Source organism: Macaca nemestrina, chromosome 19, assembly GCF_043159975.1.
Source record: "Macaca nemestrina isolate mMacNem1 chromosome 19, mMacNem.hap1, whole genome shotgun sequence".
In the NCBI taxonomy this organism is placed as follows: domain Eukaryota; kingdom Metazoa; phylum Chordata; class Mammalia; order Primates; family Cercopithecidae; genus Macaca; species Macaca nemestrina.
In genome coordinates, this window is record NC_092143.1 from 66,431,845 (window position 1) to 66,452,211 (window position 20,367).

Sequence of the window (20,367 nt, forward strand, 5' to 3'; positions counted from 1 at the left end):
TTTCTAGAGAAGAGGCATAGTAGATTTAGATAATTCTTAAGAGCCCTGGAATTTTTGGAATGGTAAATGGCTTCAAATTAAAGTAACCGGCTGCATTAAGCTTTAACAAAGGAGTCAGTCTATCCTTTGAAGCTTTGAAGCCAGGCACTTTCTTCTTCTCTCTAGTTATAAAAGTCCTAGGTAATGTATTTTTCCAATAGAAGGCTATTTTTATCTACACTGAAAATCTGTTTAGTATAGCCAACTTCATCCATTGCCTTTGCTAGGTTTTCTGGAGAATTTACTGCAGCTTCTACATCAACATTTGCTGATTCACTTTGTACTTCTATGTTATAAAGGTGGATTCTTTTTTTAAACCTCATGAACCAGCCTTTGTTAGCTTCAGACTTTTCTTCTGCAGCTTCCTCACCACTATCAGCCTTCATAGAATTGAAGAGAGTTAGGACTTTGCTCTGGCTTAGGCTTTGGCTTACAAAAAAAGCTATAGCTGGTTTGATCTTCTACCCCCTCATACTTTCTCCATATCAGCAATAAAGTTGTTTCATTTTCTTATCATTCATGTGTTTATTGGAGCAACACTTTCTTTTCATTTATGTATTCACTTTTAATTTCCTTCAGGAACTTTTCCTTTGCATTTACAATTTGGCTAACTTTTGGCTCAAGAGGCCTAGCTTTCAGTCTGTCTTGGCTGTCTCCATTCCTTCCTCCCTAAGCTTAATCATTTGTAGCTTTTGATTTAAAGTGAGAGCCATGCAACCCTTCCTTTCACTTGAACACTTTGAGGCCATTGTAAAGTTATGAATTGGATTAATTTCAATATTGTAGTGTCCCAGGAGGTACAATGGAGAGGAAGAGACACAGGGGAATGGCAGTAGGCAAAGTAGTTGGAACACGCACAATGTTTATTAAGTTTGCCATCATATACGGGCATGGTTCCTGGCTCCCCAAAACTATTACAGTAAAACATCAAAGATCACTAATCACAGAACATCATAAAAACATAATAATAATGAAAAAAAATTAAATATTGCAAGAATTAGAAAAATATGATGCAGAGACATAAAGTGAGAACATGCAGTTGGAGAAATGATGCCAGTGGACTTACTTGACACAGTGTTGCCACAAACCTTTGATTTGTAAAAACTGTGAAGCAAAATAATGCCAAGTATTCACACAGTAAAATGAGGTATGCCTGTATTTAGTGTAAGGAACTTCCTTTTGTGGGAATCTACATTTAGTTATAAATTTTATTCACTCTCTACTCCTTCCTTCACTCCCCTGACACCCAACTCTCAGCTTTCTGTATTACCTCCACCTTAGAGGCCAACATATAAAGTGAGACTACTAAAGATGTTAGAAGAACTCTACAGGGCATTGTGTTTGTTTATTGGAAATATGCCCTCTATAAGACAGTGCACTGGGTAGGTTAGGGGAATGTTTACAAAAATATGGTACATCTTACATATAATAGGAGGTTATTTACCATTGAAAGTTGTGCTTTCCAAATATTTTTCCTAGGATAATAAATTAGAAAAATAATAGAAGAGAAACGCTGGATATTTTAAATAAAATTATGTAACATAACATACAGATATACATGTAAAAAAGATGATGGGGAAATGTATTATTGTCCGTGGCATTACTGATATTTTAGTTCTCTTTTAAAAATTATTTTCTGTTTTTTTTAAAGCTTTGGTCATGAACACGTGGTGCTTTATAGTCAGAAAAATTACTCAACAAAAATCAACAGCGAAATGAGTTTAGAAGCAATCCCACGTGCAGTTATTGAGTACCTATACTCTTCATAGCACTGTACTCAGGTCTGCAGCAGGCAGATGAGATCACACATGGGTTCTACCCTGCAATCTGAAAAGACAGGCACATTGTTAAGAGGTAGCAATAACTCACATATGACCATGTGAGTTAATGTAAAAGATAGAGGCTTAAGCCTTAAGAATTGCTCACCTGAATCAGCCCTGTGAGTCCTGGGAGTTGCTGGTGTTTGCAGAGGTTCTAGGTAGGTAGGAGAAGCCAGTTTGCAACCAGGAATCACGTGGCTCCGGACCCCACAACACCTGGATTTTCCCTGACAATAGAGTCTCTCTCATCACAGTTGACTTGCTTTTAGAATACAAGAGGGAGTGGTAATTTTGAGCTAGTGTGGTCTGGAAGGTTTCCGGGGTGAAGCCAATGTGTGAGACCACCATTTCTTAGTTTGCATGGAAAAAAAAAAATTTGCCCTGACTGGATAGAGCTTTTTTCCTTTTTAGGAATATATTAAATATATTACTAAATACGAATGACAATTACTGCATGGACTCTTTCTCTTGTCTGTAGCATTTGTATTTAAAGAAGCACTGCTGAGGCAGGAGCGCTTTCCCAACCTGTTATACAGCCAAGGAGGGTTAGAGCTGAGATGTGAACCAGCGTTGCCTCCAATCCTCCTTCCGATATGTTCATATCCTTTTTATTCTTCCCGTATTCTTTTCTAAAGAAGGAAAAGAGTATCTCTCTCAAAAGTGTGCTCTGTTTTCCCGACCTGCTTTGTAACTTTCCCAGTGTTCTAAAGGCAAATGTTTTCAAATATAAAGTGTCCCAGGTTAATTATTTTGTCCTGTACCAACAAACAAAGTGACTGGCCCTCAGCGCTAAGTACACAAATAGAGGAGGACACAGTTGAGATAGAGCATGATGGTGATCCTACAGCCTTTCACTCTCTGTGTGTGCGTGCACGTGTGCAGCGGCGATCTTAACACGGGATTCGGAAAAACAAATCAGAAACAATTAAAATGGGTCTTATGGATAGCTGATTCTCCCATCTTTCTTCTCTGAAAGGCTTCCAGGCACCGACTTGTAACCGTGCTTAACGGCATGTATCTGGTTGGAAAAACCTCTAAAGGAAGAGAAAGGAAAAATACACGAGCCCGCGACTGGTTGGATTGAAACTGTGATCGGGGACTAATCTGTGTTACCTCAGTAGGAGCCTGAGTTGAAATGATGTGGCCGGGGACGAATAAATAACCCTCTCTGTAAAGAGGAGGCTGGTAGGAACGGAAAGAGGGAGAGAGAAAAGAAATGGAGGAGTTCACAGCGAGGAGGTCATAAGTCTGAAACGGAAACGTTGGAAGGAAATAGAGAGGAGGAATTCATTTACTTAATTCTCTTCTCCCACCCCTCCCTGCGAAACAGGAATACTGTTAGAATGAAAGAAAAAGAAAGCAGACGACCTATTAAGAGCTGTGAAGTTCAGGAGCCCCTCTATTAGGATGTGGCGTTGCTGTGCTGGGGGTTTTTACTCTCCATGCTCTCTGTAGCTTGGGGGCATGTCACACACTTGTGAGAACTTTACTGGAGTGTTGATGCAATATTGTGTCAGTAACTGAGTGATTTGTTTTTCCTCTGGACATTGATTGAAGAAATTCTTATTACATTTTATAGCTTGCTTGGCCTTCGTATGAGAGTCAAGACATAAATTGGACCATAAATTGGCCTCTGTCAGAATCTACATCGGAATGACACCAAATACATGTCATCGGGCTTGTGTTCCAGCTAACAGCAGGAATCCACTGGTGCTTGTCATCTTGATCAAATGTTCACCTCACTCCCTTTTCCAGCTCATGCCTCTACTTTGAAGAAAATACGGTAAAGACCCTGGCAAATTTGCTGTTTTGATTCAGCAGCATTATACAGCAAAAAGAATACTGGGGGATTTAATTGATTTGCTCCAAGTTAAGTCTCCACTGTGAGTATCAGAGGCAGGATGCATATAAATAAAAATAGATGCAAAGAAATATATAGTTATACAAAAAGGACAAGAAGGTATACATAACAGATATATTTATCCCACAAGTAAAGCCGAGACTCAATGATTCATGAGCGGCAGAGATATGGTTGAGTTACACAGATTTGTTCTCTGGAGTAAGATAAACTTGTCATTTCAGCTTCTACCATTATGGACTCTGAGCAGAAAATCAAATATTTTCAAGAGTTGGCTTATATTATCAATGAACACATATGACCATGTGAGTTAATTGAAAAATTCAGATGATTTTACCAGATGTAAATATGTATTATCATTTGGATAAAAGTAAGATTTAATAACTTATGAAAGAAAAAATATATTTTTATAATCAGGAAGTAAACTTTTTATGTTAATAAATTCACTTCTTAATAATTTTCATAATTTGTGATCACAGTGTGCTCTGGACTTGATATAAAATGCCACACTTAGAAGGTATCTTTTTCAGTCAATAATTCACAAAAATTGTTAAGGCATATTTGCTTAATTGAAAACCTTAATAGAATCATAGCAATAAAAAAAAGATTTTATGAAAATATTTCTTCCAAAAGAAGCTTTACATCCAGATAGTTTTATGGATGAGTTCTTTTAATTTTTCAAACACTGGACAAATCCCAAGCTAAATAAACTTTTGAGTATAGAAAAACATAGAGGATTTCTCAAATCTGTTTTATAACACTAACATTAAAACCTCATCTCCCCCCAAAAACTCACAACCACACCACGCCCACAAAATTATCTCATTTATGACAATAGATACAAAAATCCTAAATAAAATACTAGTTTTAACTCATCATAAAATAAAGATGAAAATACCACTACTAATGAAAATGGTTTTAAATGAGACACACTTTAGATACATCAAGTGATCAAATGGAAGAATCCTTGCACCAATGACTATAGAAAGAAACACAAGTTTAATTCACCAGCAGTTGCTGATTTAAAAAAATGCCTTAGAAACTAGGACTAAATACATACTTTTTGAAAAGGATAACAAAAGTTGTTTTGATTTGTTCATTCAATTATTTCTGTTTTGAGTGAGTTGTATATGTAAGCGGTACAAAATTCAAAAGGTAGAAAGGCTTATTCACTGAGTATATTCCTACATTTCTGCCTTAGCAATCAAACCCCTTCCAAGATACAGCCACTCTTACTGGTTTCTGGTTACCGTTCCAGAGATATTCTAGGTGCAAAAATAAATACCTACATTTAGAGCCTGTTTATTAAATATCTAACATCATGTCCAATAAAATCATACAGTTTTAAACACAATAAAATTGTCCATTCCTTTTAATATTTTTCTGACATTTCTTGGCATTGCAGTAAGATGTAAAGCAAAATTAAGAATGTACATTGATTGAAAATAGATATTATCTTTTTTTTTTTGCAAATTTTACACTAAAACACCCCTTTTGAAAACCATACAGAATAAACTGCCAAATTATTAAAACTACTAAGAGGATTCATAAAGTACCCAGAATCAAGATAAATATATAAAGCCTCTATATGAGAATGTAATGAAAAATAGAAATTCCCATCACTACACTAACCAAAAGAAAAAAGATGAATGACCTAGTAATTAAATTAACAAGAAATATGAGACCTGAAGATAGAACAATTTACTCCTTTTCCGGGAATCCAAAAAGAGAGACATGACATCTGCAAGAAGAAGCTTGAAAGTATACAGTTGTCCATATTTTCCTAAATTAATTTATAAACTTAACAAAATTATAGTCAAAATATCAATGGCAAATCATTCCTTATCATTTGACAAAATGATTCTATAGTTCATCTGAAAGAATTAAAATTTAAGAATAGCCAATATAGGTGAGGCATGGTGGCTCATGCCTGTAATCTCAGCATTTCGGGAGGCCAAGGCGAGTGGATCACTTGAGGTCAGGAGTTTGAGACCAGTCTGGCCAACATGGTGAAACCCTATCTCTACCAAAAAATACAAAAATTAGCTGGGTGTGGTGGCACACGCCTGTAATCCCAGTTACTTGGGAGACCAAGGCATGCACAGGGAAGGACAAGGAGAATTTCTTAGCATGTAGCCAGATAGATTGCTATAAAATTATAATGGATGAAGATGTTAAAGATACAGGAAAAGAGTAGCTGAAGTGTTGATACATGACAGATGTGAAAGAAGTGACAGTATGTGGAGGCTCATCAGTAAAGAAAAAGCTGGCAAGAGGTTCTGGTGAAGCCTTCTAAGAAGATTCAAAATTCTTTGTCAATCTTGTGTCTTGCTGTGGCCCATCCAGTCAGCTATTCTGTTCTGTGTTCTCATCCCCATAGTGGTCAGCACTTCTCTCCAGATTCAATCTCCCACTGCCTCTTACTGTTTGGAGGGCTCTTTGGAAACCTTGCCTCACAGCTAACAAATGCCCCATCTCTTCAAACTCCTCATTGAATATCCTATTCTCCTCCCCACCCACATTGTAGTAAAGCCTTTTACGTTCCTGCATTATAGTAATTTTACAGTCCTGCATATTAAGAATTAAAGACGGAGGTGACTGTAAAGAGGGCAAATGCATATTGGAAGTTGCATTTCACAGAGTCTCACTTTAAGCTTTCCAAATACCAGAGTTCGTTGTGCCTTTCTATTCAGTCCCCAGAACGTCATCAGGTAGATACAGCAACAGTTCAGGCTCTGATGGAATCCCTGCTGAAACCGTCAAACTGAAAAATGGGAACTCATGTTACAGTTTCACTCTCATTTAGAGATTTCTAACGATGGAGAAATTCTAGATGACATCAGGGTGGCTGTGATCATGACACATTTTAGTTCAAGAGAGAGGAGTCTGACTTAAATCAAATTTACACTGCTTCATTTTCTTTTTCTATAGAAAAATCTTAGAGAATCTCCTTGAGCTGAAGAGATCTTTCCAGAATCTCAGTTTGGTTGTAGTTGATAAAGAGGCTCTACCAACATGCTTCACAGTTCATAAACTTATTTAATGAATGAGAAACCTTCTGAACAGTTCTTAATAAGCATGGTTATTTCCCCAAGTTTGCCTTCCCCCCGTCCCCGCCCCTAGATACTCATTTCTTCCTTCAAAGTGTTCCTGTCTGAAAATATTTTGTTAAGTTTCCTCTGGGAATAACAGAGCTATCAACCAAAACTGTATCACTGATCAAACACGGTTTTCAAAATTAGTCTTCACAGTGATTCATCTGAGCACGTTTAATATTTCCTGATAGAGTAAAGCAATTTTCTAAGTGCTGAATAAGGTTTGATCTTCGACTATCTTCAATGCAGAGCTAAGTTTGATAGTTAAAATGCTAGACAAACAGAGAGAAGCTGGAAAACAGGACAAATTGGGTAGGTGAATAAAGACAAATGATCTTAATAAGAAACCTGTTATATAAATATATATAAATATACATATCTACATGTAAACATACATATACCATAAGATATGTATTTATGTCTTGATGGGAAAATGATGCATTTCAGTGTTGTTTGTTACTGCTATTACTAATAACTGAGTACTTTGGTTGGGTGGTGAACTATGCTAAATAAATAATTTATACCATTAGATTCTCACAACAATCTATGAGGTAGGTATTATTTGCCTTTTTTATAGTTAAAAGAAAAGGCTTAGAGAGTTTAGGTAAGCTCACAGAGGAAGCAAATGGCAGAAAGAACACTTGAGCTCAGACTTTTCTGGCTCCAACCTCCACCTCTTAGTTTTATTCCTGCTTATGAAACAAAAAAGGGGGATTCACGAGTCATGGTGAATTTATGGTATGGTCTTGATGAAAGAGAGTCAAGAAGAAAAGGAAGAAAGCTAGATTCAGCACGCTTGAGATACATGGAGAATGGGAGTAGGTTCTAGGTTAGTGATTCCCAATTTTTAGTGTCAAGAACATTCTTCTGGGAAAGTTTTAAATTGCTGATTCCAGAATGTCTTCCTGCCACCCAAAGCACCTTTTGGAAATTTGAAGTGGGTCCCTGAATCTATATCTTTTACAAGTATCCCAGGTGATTCTGAGGCAAGCAGTCCATAGACCAGTCTATGAGAAACAGTGCTCCAAGCTATGGACCCAAGAGAAGAGACTGTGCAAGACCAGAGTTAAAGACTCCATGAGCAGATTAACTGGCCATAAAACTTGCTCTCCTGGCAATATATTTGGACAAAGACAGGGAAAAACTGGACCGAACTTTGTGTCTCCAGAGATCAAAAGAAGTACCAGAAGCAAATCTCATCCCTGTCTTGGAGGTAAGAAATGGGAAAGACCAACTAGAACAACTGTAATGGCAAAGCTCAGAATTGAGGGGAAACTGACCTGGATTGTTTGTAATTACCATCACATTGCAATTTGATGGGCCTGAGCTATCTGTGTTTTATGGATGATGTTAGAAAGGATGGAAGAAGGAAGGATGAGGAAATCTTTAACGGAGAAATACCATCCCTCCTTTTCATTCACCTTTGACATAGGCACTCTGTAAATATTTACTGACTACCAACTGTGCCCTAGAGTCTTTGGTAGGACTAGTACATAAACTGAAAATTAGATATGATTTCTCTCCCTAAAGAATTGAGAACTTTAAGGAGAGAAAACATTTAGAAATCCTTGTAGCTGTACATGTGATAATTGCTATGTGTGTTTTGGAGGCACAAAAGAGGAAACATTATCTTCAGAGGAGGTTGGGAAGTATTCCCCTTGAGCTAGATCTGGAAGGGTAAAGGTAACTGTGGGATATGAGGCTACTGATGGGCATGCACGGGCCAGATATTGAGGAACATTGGTGAACTCTCCTATGGCCCAAGTATTCAGTGTTCGGGGACAATGAATGCTTTCCTGGACAGTTTCAGGGCATCTGTGAATCCATCCAAATTTAATATAAGTGTTGGTACTTATGTGTACTTTTCTGAGAAGTTCATATATATTGTCATACTTCCGAGGAATCCTCATTCCAAAGAAAGGTTTTTTAAAAGTTATTTTAAAAAGGGCAGACAATAGAGATCTTTAAGCCAAGAAATAATATCTTATTACCTTTTGGAACTATAACTTGGGCTGTAGGGTGGAGAATAAATAAAGTAAAAGGCCAATGACAGGGGAACCCCCTAGGGGATTGTTGCAGTGATGGAGGTGGGAGATGGAAAGGGTTGCACTCAGGTGGCAGCAGTGGAGACAGACAGGAAGAAATGACTTGAGAGCCATGTCTTGGTCTTGGGACTAAGTTAGTATGGTGAATGATGGAGAGCACGTAGTCAAGGATAAGTTTCACATCTCTCGCTTTCAAGGCGGAGTAGAAGCCAGGAGCCATGGCTCACACCTGTAATCACAACACTTTGGGACATTAAGGTGGGTGGATCACTTGAGTCCAGGAGTTCAAGACCAGCCTGGGCAACATGGCAAAACCCCAACTCTACAGAAAATACAAACATTAGCCAGGTGTAGTGGCATGCACCTGTAATCCCAGCTACTTGGAAGGCTGAGGGGGGAGCATGGCTTGAGCCCAGGAGGTGGAGGTTGCCTTGAGCCGAGATCACACTACTACACTCCAGCCTGGGTGACAGAGCCAGATCCTATCCCAAAAATAAATAAATAAATGTTAAAAGACTTAGTTGAAAATTGTTTGGCAAAAAAGAACATCTAGGCTTCATTCAGTAGACAATATTAAGTACTGAACTCCATTTTGTTCCAGAAATTGTGTAATAGAGTAAATTAACAATAAAGTAGGATGAAGATGAGGGTGAAGATGAAGTGAAAAAGGAGGAAGAAGACAGAAGAAGGAAAAGAAGGAGGAGGAGAACAACAACAAGAGGAAGAGGAAGAAGAGAAGAAGGAGGAGGAAAGAGAAATATCATCCCCTCCCAAGACACTTTTGGGTATAGGCAGATCACATGGTGTCTTACAGGCCATCATGAAACATGCTAATTCTCTAGGTGAAATTGGAGCCATTAAATGGTTCAAACAGAGGATTGCCATGATCTGACTTACATTTTAAAAAGATTACTCTGACTGTTCAGTACAAAGTAAACCATAAATGGATGAGGTTTGGAAGCTGAGAAACCAATTACAAAAGTATTGCAGTGATTCTGGTGAAGCAGAATGATGGTTAGGACTAGGCTGGTTTTATTTTTTTTCTTTCTTTCTTTCTTTCTTTCTTTTTTTTTTTTTTTTTTTTGAGAGGGAGTTTCGCTCTTTGTTGCCCATACTGGAGTGCACTGGCGCGATCTCGGCTCACTGCAACCTCCGTCTCCCAGGTTCAAGCGATTCTCCTGTCTCAGCCTTCTGAGTAGCTGGAATTACAGGCACCCACCACCACAGCCAGCTAATTTTTGTATTTTTAGTAGGGATGGGGTTTCACCATGTTGGGCAAGCTGGTCTGGAACTCTAGACCTCAGGTGATCTGCTCACCTCAGCCTCCCAAAGTGCTGGGATTACAGGCGTGAGCCACCGCACCTGGCCAGGACAAGGCTGGTTTTAGAGGGAGGTATGATAAGGGATCAGATTCTGAATACATTTTGAAGATGGAGCTAATAGGACTTGCCAATAGATTAGATTGCAGTGTGGGAGAGGGAGTCAAGAAAGACCAGCAGGTTTTTGGCCGAACAACTGGGAGGATGGAGCTACCATCGGCTGAGAGATAGAAGGCTGTGGGAGGACCAGGACTGTGGGTAGGAAGCCACTCAGTTTGGGGATGTTCAATTTGAGCTATCTTCTTGTTATCCAATTGGAAATGCCAAGGAGGTAATTAAGTATCTGCATTTGTAATTCATTAAAGAGGCCTGGACTGAGGCTATAAATTGGGGAGTTTGTCAGGATATAGGTGTTATCCAGCCACAGGGCTGGTTGAGATCACAGAGATCTGAGTGTAAGGAAGAAAGGAAAGAGGACCAAAGACTGGGGCACTTTTATTTTAAGGACGTGAAGAGAAGAGAGGAATTGTTCTTCCAATATTCCCCTTAGTCACATTTTTTCCTAATGTTTTTATCAGTGTAATATCTAAGATCAGCTGCTTTGGAATAAGGAAACCTAAGTTCAACTCCTAACTTCATAACCTAATCATTGCTCTATGAGTTTGGTCAAGTTGTTTTATCCTTATTCCTTGGTTTTCTCATTTTCGAAATGGAAATAATGAAGTACCTATTTCATAGGTTGGTTGTGAGGTTAAATGATATAATATATTTAAAATATTCAGCATGGTTCTTGGCACATAGTAAACACTCAACAATTGCTACCTGCTTTTGTTTTTTTTGTTTTGAGAGAGGGTCATGCTCTTGCTCTCCAGGCTGCAGTGCAGTAGCATGATCATGGCTGTCTGCAGCCTCAACCTTCTAGGTTCAAACAATCTTCCCACCTCAACCTCCTGGGTAGCTGAGATCACAGGTGCACACCACCACGCCTGACAAATTTTTATTTTATTTATTTTTTTGTTTTTAGTAGAGACCAGATCTTGCTTTGTTGCTCAGGCTGGTCTTGAGCTCCTGGGCTCAAGCAATCTTCTCGCCTTGGCCTCCCAAGTAGCTGGGGTTATAGTCATGAGGCACTGCACCTGGTTGCTTTTATCTTTCTTTAAAAACATCCATTCTTCGAGCTAGAGTCTGAGTACTGAGCATACTAAGAATCACAAATAACACAAGCACCTGATCGTGGAGCTCAGCCTGAGTCCTAGTGCAGCCAACTGAGTTACTGTGTGGAACACTCGCCCTGGCCATGGCTCGACTTCTAAACCCCTGTCCCATTCTCCATCCCGCCTCCCCTCAACCCAGGGTATTCATCATGTCCCATGGCACTTGATGCCAGAAAATTGGTTTGTTGTAGTTATGACCTTGAAGACAGTTAGTTACTGAAGACCCAGCTTCTAAATGCTTTGTGGAAGTATTCTGCCGCCCAGGATAGCAATGTAAAACACAATGGCTCAAAATCAGAACTAGATTTTCTGTGGCAATGATTGATTGAGATCCAACTTCGGAGCCTACCAACATGGGTCCAAGTTCTTCCTAATGGTCTCTTCTCTACATAAATCTGGGCAGCGTAGAAGAATTGCTATTGCATTGTGAAATTCAAGAGGCAAAATCTCTATATAGTTTGATAACTAGATAGCATATAGCGTATAACATACAGCCACCCCATGCTTCATCATAAAAATAATATATGCATGTAAATTAAAAATAAATGATGACAAGGAAAGAAATATTGGAAAAATATAATTAAAAATACTGTAACAGCTGACAGATTAGTGACTTAGAAAAAAATACAGCTACAAGAAGACAGTTCTGAAAATAATGAAGCAACCAAGAATGAAGTTAATGAGATTGAGAAAATGAAAAAGGAGAATTTACAGTACTATCACACACACACAAAAAAATCAAAATATGGACTCCAGTCTGATGTATCCCTATAAAACAGAAGCGCATCTAGCCTACTTCCTTTCATCAAGGTACTGAATGATTTGGTGTCCTCCACTCATCCAGAAAACAGGTTGAATGAAAGAGCCGACTTTTTAGACACATCAGTAACTCTCAAAGATCAAGCTGTCTTTATACCCACCTGTGGTTCAGAAGCAACTTCTAAACCATAAACGAGACAAGCAAAGTGAAAATATAAGGCAACAAGAAAAAGTCTATGTGTTTGCCAAATGTTTCTCTCCTAACTCCACGGCTCAGAACCTGGAGTGGGAATTCTGTAAATCTTGATGACAGCGTGCAGTTTTATTGTTGCGCATTATTTTGAAGACCTAATCCTATATTGGTTGTGAAATGGAGGTAGGCTGGCAGTCTTTAAAATAAATTTGCCAGGAGAACTAAAAGCAAGCTATGAAATGATCATGTTTAAAAAAAGAAATCCCCTTAATTTGTAGAAGGAAATGCAAACCAAAACCTCAAGTGATTTTTCATATAACCTATATTTCCTGAAAGCTATCACTAATTCACATAGTTAACAATATTTACAGAGACTCTATTGTTTTTCATCACTGTTCTAGGCACAGGAATATGAAGAGGACCATAACATAGACTCTCCCCTCAGGGATCTTGCACTTTCAGCTTGGAGTGGAACATGTACATGATCACAATGCAATACGACAGAAGCAGCATAGAGGCATGTTCAAGGTACCCTAGGGGTACTGAGGTGGGAGCACCTAGCCTTCACAACAGAAGGGTCCTTAAGCTTGTCTTAAGCAGGTGAAAAAGACTAAGGGAAACCACTGGCTATTGCGGGCACAGGAGGCTACTCACAAAGGCAAGAGAAATCATAGATTTTCTAGGGCCAGCACATCTTTGACTTGGCTCAGGAATAATCATGGAGAAAAGAGTAGCCCCAGAGAAAGCTGGAGACCTAGGCATGAATCAGGCCATAAAAGACCATGTGTACCTGCTAAGATGTTCTAGGTGTATCCAGAATGTGAGAAAGCACCTTTGAACAAGGTAGAGGAATGACATGAACATATTGATATTCTAGAAATATTATTCTGGCTGAAGTGTGAAAAATGGTTTGGAGGAAGTCTTAATGGGATTAAGAAGATAATCCCTCATTATTAATGAGATGAGGGATGGCAAGGCCTTAAATTAAACCCATAGCAGAGATGATAAAAAAAAAAGGAGGGGTACAAATTGAGAGCTATTTAAAGAGTTGATTCAAGCTGTGGAGTCTAATTATAATGAAAGTTGAGCAAACTGGGCTTGCAGGCTTACAGTTTGAGGGAGTAGGTAGTTGATGACATTATTTATGAAGATAAAGAGTTCAGGGGAAGGAGGAGGTTTAGGGTTCCAAGGGATGAGTTTGGATTTTTACCATTTATTTCAAGATGACATATGAATGAAGAAGCAAAATACACATTTATGAAGTCTGTGAGAGAGACCTGGACCTGAGCTATGGATTTGGTGGGATTTAACATAGTGACATGTAATTAAACCATAGGAGTGGATGAGGTCGTTCTCACAGTTCGTGAAGCATGAGAAGAATAAGGGCTGAGAACACGAATATGGAAGCACAATTTAAGGGACCAGTGGAAAAAGAGGAATCTTCAAAGTGGTTTGAGAGACAGTAGCAAAGCAATAGGAAGAATTTAGAAGACAGTGGGTCCTTAGAAGCCAGAGTTAGTCCTGATCAGTAGCATCAGCGTTCATTTCATCCATTGAGACTGGCAGCCAGAAAGTCAGTAGTAACTCATCTGGGAAGTTTCTGTGATGGGTTAGGAAGGTGAAGACAGAGTGTGTAGATGGCTTTTTAAATAAGGTTGTTCTGAAGAAATGATGAGAGAGCATGATGACTTGAAGGCAAATGAGGATATAGTTATTTTGGTTTTACATGTTTTCAAATAGTTTTTATTTTAAAATGGAAGACATTTGCCGAGTTTACAAGGTGAAGGAATGGAACTAGCAGAAATAGAGCAGTTAAAAATAATGAAAAAAAAAAAAGAGAGAGAGACAGCCATGGAAACATCCCAAAGAAGAGGGAGGGATGGGATTCGTTGCATGAATGACAACAAGAGTCTTGATGAGTACACAAAAGAACACTTCTTACCCTCAGTCACGGAAAAAGATGGGAAGAACTCGACCAATGATGTAGTTCCAGATATTTTGAGTAAAGCTTTCTAAGCTTCAGTTTACTTTTTGAAGAAATGTGAATAGTAATTATTACTATCTCATAGGGAGGACTGAGATAGTAATGATTATTATTTCTATAGGCATGACTGTGAGAATGAAACGAAATAAAGCAAATAAAATGCTTAGCACCAATAGTTACACATATTCAGCTATGGGTAGTGTTGTTAAAATGAGGTATCCAGTTTTTTCCTGTCCTCTTATCATCTGGACTTTCTCATGACTGCCACCATTAACACCCCCACCAATGCCACAACCACTTCTCCAAGATTAATCCTACACAACCTACAAAGTGAAACTCAAATTAGACATCTTTTGTGAAGATGCCTTCAGCCAGTCCAGTTCAAAGATACATTGAGCTCTTAATACATTGAAGTTCCATATCACACAAATTCACACTTAAATTGCCCCATCTATAAAATGATGGATTTAGTCAGGATAGGTTAAGTTATGCTGTGGTAACAAACAATCCTAAAATCTCAGTAGCCTGGCACAATAAAATTGTTCTTCTCGCTCATGCAAAAGCTCCTAGAGATGCCTAGGACAGCCCTCCATTCTCCATAGTTTTTGATTCAGGCTTTCTGCTTTTTCACCATGAAACTGCCTTCATAATTGCTGCATTAGGAAAAGAAGGGAAGTAAAGATCTTGCTCTAACTCTTAAAGGCTTCCATCCATATATCACACACATCCCTCCCATTCACATTTTCTGGCCAAAGCAAGTCATATAATCTACCTAAAGTCCAAGGGGTTGAAAAATGCATTTTTTTCAGGTACTCTGAAAGAGAGGGCAACCAGAAATACTGAGGCATAGCCAATACACCTACTGCAAGAAAACAGAATTAGATAGACCTTAAAGTACTTCCAGATCTACTATTCCAATTATTTCATTCTTCTTAAGTAAGGTTGCAAAATCCTTGAGTACAGGACCTATGTCAAATATATCTGATTCCTCCCTCATAACATATGGCTCAAGGTTAGGCACAGGAGAGTCACTCAACAGGTAACTGAATAACTGATGCTATAGGGATTGTTTGTTTGTTTGTTTTGTTTTTGAGACAGAGTCTTGCTCTGTTGCCCAGGCTGGAGTGCAGTGCTGGGATCTCAGCTCGTTGCAACTTCTGCCTCCTGAGTTCAAGTGATTCTCCTGCCTCAGCCTCCCAAGTAGCTGGGACTACAGGCACATGCCACTACGCCCAGCTAATATTTTGTATTTTTAATAGAGACAGGTTTCACTGTGTTAGCCAGAATGGTCTAGCCAAGATGGTCTTGATCTCCTGACCTCATGATCTGCCCACCTTGGCCTCCCAAAGTGCTGGGATTACAGGCATGAGCCACTGTGTCCAGCCAGGATTTAAGGATAAAACGGATCATTAGCTAAATTGTATTTATTATAGATCCTCTGTGTCCAAAGAATATACATTAGTTTCTTTGAGAGAAAACAAGAGATGCAGTCCCTGTCTTTAAAAAAAAGTTTATCCTCTAATTGGGTAACCCAATTATGTACATTTTTGAAGTCAGTAAGTGACATGTGCATATGGACAATATTACTGGAATACGCTTGAAGGTGGCAAGTAGATGTGCGTTGTGAATACTAGTTTTTCCAAGCCACTGACATGTCACTTGAGACAAATGTGAGCTCATTTAGGGTATTGTGGCTCTTGTGAGATAAAGCTTTAGGTATATTGCTGTAAAACACAATGTGCTACCTCACATTTGCCTTGGCTAAGGATTAAGACAGAGGATGAGCTCATTAATAAAGTCAAGGGCTAAGGGGAGTGGCTGGTCCTGGAAGCATGAGTTTCAGGAGGGTCAGTCAAACTGTCCCTTCATTCTTTCTTGTAATTGAAGATGTCTAATTGAAAGGAAGGGGTTTATTTGTTGGGGAAGAAGAAAAGTCCTCGGTGAAATTTTCAAACTTACCACTGTAACATCTTTTATTTATTTATTTATTTACTTATTTTGAGACAGAGTTTCACTCTGTCGTCCAGGCTGGAGTGCAATGGCACCATCTCAACTCACTGCAACCCCTGCCTCCTGGGTTCAAGCGATTCGCCTGCCTCAGCCTTCCTAGTAGCTGGGATTACAGGTGCCTGCCACCACGCCCAGCTACTTTTTGTATTTTTAGTAGAGACAGGGTTGTGCCATGTTGGCCAGGCTGGTCATGAATTCCTGTCTCGGTGCTCGTGCTGGGATTACAGGCATGAGCCACTGTGCCCAGCCTGTAATATCTTTTGTTTGTAAAATGCCAAATAAAGAGAAATAAACTCTAGAACCATCTTGAAAGGCTGTGGGGAGGGACAGAGAATATGTGCTTTTATGCATGACAATGAAAGGTGGGCCATTTTGGGAAAAAGAAAGCTAAATTCTATCTGGGAGAGTCATCTGATTGGTGGATTGAGAACTACAAGAGGGTCTGAGAGTCATGGTTCCAAAGATCTGCTGCAGGCCCAGAGGACATCATCCTAAAATAACTTGAAAAAATGAAAACCAAAAGCTGGACTCTACCCTATCTATTCATCTCTGAAATACTCTGTGCAACTCGCTGCCTTCTCTCTAGAAAGAAACAGTGGTGGGAAGTGGTGGGAAGTGGTGGGATAAGTAAGGACATGCACCTGATAGATAGATGTGCTCTGTGGAAGGCCTGACTAAAATGATCCAGATTGGTCAGATGGTGAATCAAGAGGTCAGAAAGGATATAACTTAAGTCTGATAATCATTCCGGGAGACAGCAAAGCATAAGATCTGTATTATGGAAAAAAAAATCAAAGAAGCTTGGCTGTATGTAACCTGTTTTCTGATCTCTATCTCCCTAAATTATATAAGGTTGTAAGGACAGAAAGAGGGTCTTACTCAACTTTTCATCCTCAATACATAGCCCAGGGCCTAGAAAATGGTAGGTGCTTACTAAGTATCTGTAGAATGAAAGAATTAATGGACGAACCAATGGACATCTTGCTCCAAGCAATACGCTAAGGTGGGAAAAGCAATGCCTCAGAAGGCCTGATTTGGCTGTGAACTGTCATACAAACTAACTACCTCCCACAAGTCCCTTAACCTCTTGTGACTTCAGTTCCCTTATCTGTGATGAGGGGAGACAGGCCCAGATAATCTTTGATGTGACTTTGTGACCTGTTACCAGGAGTACCTGCATGAACAATAGGTCCTTAGGCTTTTAGATAGGAAACATGGGATATTCATGGGAAGGTTGACATTAGGGACAAACCATAACCTCTACCCAGTTAGAGAACTGAACCAACTGGATAATCCATTGTTGAGCCTGGATGGTAATTCATTTTGGTCCTTAACTGTTTGCTATTTGAGCACAGAGATCAAGTTTCATTCACAGTTTGAATGTCCAGTAACTAGCTCAGTGCTTTTGATGAACAAATCTGTTTATATGTTACATTAAACTTAATTGTATCATTATGTCCTTAACTTTACTTTCTTCAAACGTAATAAGCAGGGGAGCTATTTCTCTAATTTTCCTCACCTACTCCAAAAAGCAAACAAACAATAAAAGCCCCATGAGTAGAAAATAACCCAGCTAATCTTCTTCCTCTTAGCCATAAGACGGTGTTTATCAACCACCTGAAATAAGAATCACCTGGGATGCACTGTATATTAAAATGCAGATTCCTAGGTACCATCCAGAATTATTGAATCAGAAGTCTCAGAAGTCAGCCCAGAATTCAGGATTTTAACAAGTTCCCCAGAGAGCATCTCCTGAGACCCCTCTTTTTGGGCAAACGATGAGAAGGAAACAGTGACATTAGGCAATAAAGTGATGCTGTGGAAGGATCTAGATTATCTCAAGGTAAACCCACATTTTACCACTGAAGGATGTTGCAAGCTATAATGGAGACATCTCAAGATAGCATCAAGGTGCCACTGCTGGGCCTCTTTCCAGGCCTTTTTTCCTTTCCTAGTTTCAGGTGCTCTGATCTGGTGTCTAGAAAGACAGGAGTGACTGAACTGCCAGGATCTAGGGAGAGTGAACACAGACAAGCGACATAAACTGCTACAAGTGGAAATGAAACAATATTTATGTGGCTCAGAGTCATTCATGGGAAAGGGGGCCTCTTTTTCATCTCTCTGCCGTGAGAGAAGGAGTTTCACAGCCAGGGGCACCTGGAGTCAACTATAAATTGTTTCCCTTGTTGTCATTTTGAAGTATGCAGAATGGAGGAGTGGAGATGGGAGAACCTATCTTTATCATACAGGGGTCAGCGGCAGCATTTTTCCTCTCCCTGTTTCTTCTCGTCATGCTAACATCCTCTCCAGGGACCACCTGGAGGGTGAAAAACTTTCACTTTACTCATTAAATTCTCTTGAAGTTAATTTGGTTTTACATAAATGCCCTATCAAGGGTCTGGGCCCAGGTGTGTGTTTGCTTCATCTCTGCCATCATTAGAGGGTGCTTCTGTCCGTTGCTCATTCATCTTCACACCCTTCCCCACGGGTGGATTTAATTCCCAGTTTTTAGAAAATACAATTCCATTCAAGGGACATTTACTATGCAAGGCACTCTTCTAAATGCTGAAGGGGATCTAAAAAGTGAAAAGAACCTAATCTAGCTGCTCATAATTTGGTATGAAGTCACAGAAATAACTTTAATTGGGGTAGATGCAAACCCTGATTGATTTCAACTAGCAGAATTTGGAAAGGATTTTCAGAGTTGAACCTTAAAAGCAAAGTGTGAAGAACACAACTGGAGTTGTCCATAGCATATGGTAATAGCCAGGCCCTGGAAACCCTAAGCGATCACTAGACTGGGCACCCAGATATGGTCACAAAATAATACCCTCCGACACTGAAGCAGCAACAATCACAAACATTCACCCTTTACAGAAGTTACTTATGACCTGTGGTTGGGTTGCTGTAAAACAGGACATCTCTTAAATTATATCTACATCAGAAATGCCTCTCAAATCAGCTTTTCAAAAGTCATGGTATCCTCCTCATCTCATTAAGTTGACTAAAGGATAATGGGAGTAAATTATGGTCTTATAAATGTTAACTCTGATGTCATAAAAGAACTGTAGGCATCTGTACAGGCTCTGGCAAAGCCGGAAAAAGGGAATGAAATTTTTTCAGGTTTCCTTTTAGGCAGTTATTCAAGAAAAGTCTCTAAAATCATTTACATAACTTGTTGAACTCAATAAAAATAATTCTTAAGAACTCCAAAATCTCTTCTAATTATAGGTTTAATTAGAAATTAAGTTTATGTTCTTGTTTCTCTCAATGTCATAATTCAATGTGGTAAAATTATGTATATATACATACATTTGTTCAAAGTTATAAAAGTACAGGCTATCAAATACAGAGAGGTATTATATACAGGTATTACATATAGATATTCCAGATGTTTTCTACTATATTCCAGATGTATATGTTTTCCAGAAGTATTTGAGTATACAGTATAAATCTTTACTTTCATATATGTTTTGTTTCTTCCCAGTGGATTGCTACAGCTCAATTTCTTATATCACGTTAGTTCTACAAGATAAGGGAGTTTCTATCTTTTTCTAACTCCTAGACAGGCCAAAAAAAAAAAAAAATTGCCTAAAGACAAAGAAATTCAGAGTTAAGATTAAAATTCATTACTTAACTTGCTCAGTGGTACCCTGCAGGGATCTCAGAGCAGTGGGTGGTCTCTCATCCCATATGTGCAGAAACTGGGATGTGAAAGCTGGTGTCTAGATGGAGTTTTAGGCTTCATTTTGACTTTGTTCATTTGAGCAAGTCTGGCACTTCATCTCAGTGTTATGTGTTCAGAGGGCACTATTCACAATAGCAAAGACTTGGAGCCAACCCAAATGCTCATCAGTGATAGGCTGGATAAAGAAAACATGACACATATACACCATGGAATACTATGCAGCCATAAAAAAGGAGGAGTTCATGTCCTTTGCAGGGACATGGATGAAGCTGGAAACCATCATTCTCAGCAAACTAACACAGGAACACAAAACCAAACACCACATGTTCTCACTCATAAGTGG

General features: G+C 39.0%; 1 long non-coding RNA gene across 1 annotated transcript in view; it reads left to right on the top strand.

The window, feature by feature from the left end:
* The window catches only part of LOC105465288 (uncharacterized), a 62,079-nt gene that overhangs the window by 38,402 nt on the left and 3,310 nt on the right, over nucleotides 1-20,367 (top strand). Inside the window, exon 2 of the long non-coding RNA XR_977458.2 lies at nucleotides 3,439-3,642. This is a non-coding gene — a long non-coding RNA (uncharacterized lncRNA). The remainder of the gene's footprint in view (nucleotides 1-3,438; nucleotides 3,643-20,367) is intronic.